The sequence below is a fragment of the Cebidichthys violaceus genome, unplaced genomic scaffold (genome assembly GCF_023349555.1).
Source record: "Cebidichthys violaceus isolate CVI_PGR_0920_01 unplaced genomic scaffold, fCebVio1.0.p SCAF_1, whole genome shotgun sequence".
Taxonomy (NCBI): Eukaryota; Metazoa; Chordata; class Actinopteri; order Perciformes; family Stichaeidae; genus Cebidichthys; species Cebidichthys violaceus.
In genome coordinates, this window is record NW_027176262.1 from 16,920,260 (window position 1) to 16,922,116 (window position 1,857).

Genomic DNA, 1,857 nt, shown 5'->3' on the forward strand with positions numbered 1-1,857 from the left:
TTTAATCGCCCCCAAGTTCTCCCACACAACTTCCTTTCTCCGTTCTCTACACTGGCTACCTGTAAGAGCTCGCATCCAGTTTAAGACTCTGGTGCTAGCCTACAGGGCAGTGAAAGGAACAGCTCCTTGCTATCCCCAGGCCATGGTCAAGCCCTACACCCCCGCCCGACCACTTCGCTCTGCTGCCTCGGGGCGATTGGTTGCCCTGTCGCTCAGCGGTCCCGGCGGCCGATCGACCTGGTCACGGCTGTTTTCTGTCCTGGCCCCACAGTGGTGGAATGAACTTCCCACTGACGTCAGGACAGCAGAGTCGCTGCCCATCTTTTGGCGCAGGCTGAAAACCCACCTCTTCAAGAAGTGCTACCCTGAGCCTTCCACTTAGCACTTATTGTATTCATACTAGCTTGTTGCACTTATTGTATTCATATTACTTATTACTTACTGTTTTTGTTTGTTTCTGCACTGTACTTTGGCTCTGAGTTATGCCCTGCTTCATGCTCTTAGATGCTTGTTTAGAAAAGGAAATGTACCTATGACTTCTGGTGACTAGTAGTTCTTTTGATTACCAATGTTGAATGCACTTATTGTAAGTCGCTTTGGATAAAAGCGTCTGCAAAATAAATGTAATGTAATGTAATGTAATGTGATTGACAAGTCTCTACCTCGCCGTTGTTCAATCTGTGAGTTGTAACGTTTTGGTCACCTAACAATGTTATGTACAGCATTTGATTGTACTTAGGTCCACCCTCTCATGTCACTTTTGGTTTAAAAAAGAACAAGATGGCAACAGACAAAATGGCAAAGTCGAGGTTTCAAAACCATAGTCCATATAACAATGGGTGACGTTACGGTGGTTATTTCCACTTCTTATATACAGTCTGTGGTCCACACTCAGTTTATCAGAAACATTACACAGGATTTGGGCTTACGAGACTCAGGGTATGTTTGAAAATGCATACTAACATACTGCATACAGTCAGTATGTACTGCACACTGCCCACTAAATGAATTAAAGTATGCCATCACCGGCAGACACATTGAAGTATACTTCAGCAATACCTCTTCTCTGCATCACATTACTATCGATCACCTACCGTTGATTGTAAAAAGTTTATCACAATGTAAATCAACTTGGAGAACGCATCACAAGAGAGAGTGCAGGACTCAGGTGTTCATATCATTGGTGCTTGGTACTCAAACATTGTAGTTGATGGACAATGTTTTGCTGATGTTGAATGTTTAGAGTTAAAATGCCAGCCGTATTAGATGTCCAGAGAATTCACCTAATGCAAATTCAAAATGCAATTCAAATGCACAACAGGAATGCAGTACTGTTTTGTTCTGTTTCTTTGTTTTTGTTTTGTGTGATAGCAATATTTAGCTCAAATTGAAAGAACTTACCACCACTTTTAAAGCAGGGGATAAGGATTGCTACAATTAAACCTGGTACAAGCTTAGGAAAGCTATCAGGTCAGCTAAAATACAATACCAGGATCATTTCGCTGTATTCGCTGTATTTGCATACTGTGTTAAAACTATATGGGAGCCACTGTCGAAGTGACACACTCATTGGAGCAACAACATTCAGTCACCAAAATAAAATATAAATATTAGAGACATATTGGCCCCACGCTGTCGCTAAGCTTCCTATTCTAGTATAGTCCTACAGACTGTGAATGTAAATATTAAAATGGGAGGTGGTTACCATAAACCTCCTCCTGAAGCTCCGTGCTAGCATTGGTGAACATTTACATGCATGTCTCTACTATCTCCAGAGGAGTACAAAGGGAAAAGAACAGTTGTGCATAAGTATTTGTACTATATTCCAAAGAAATAACAAAATAATAATGCAATTGG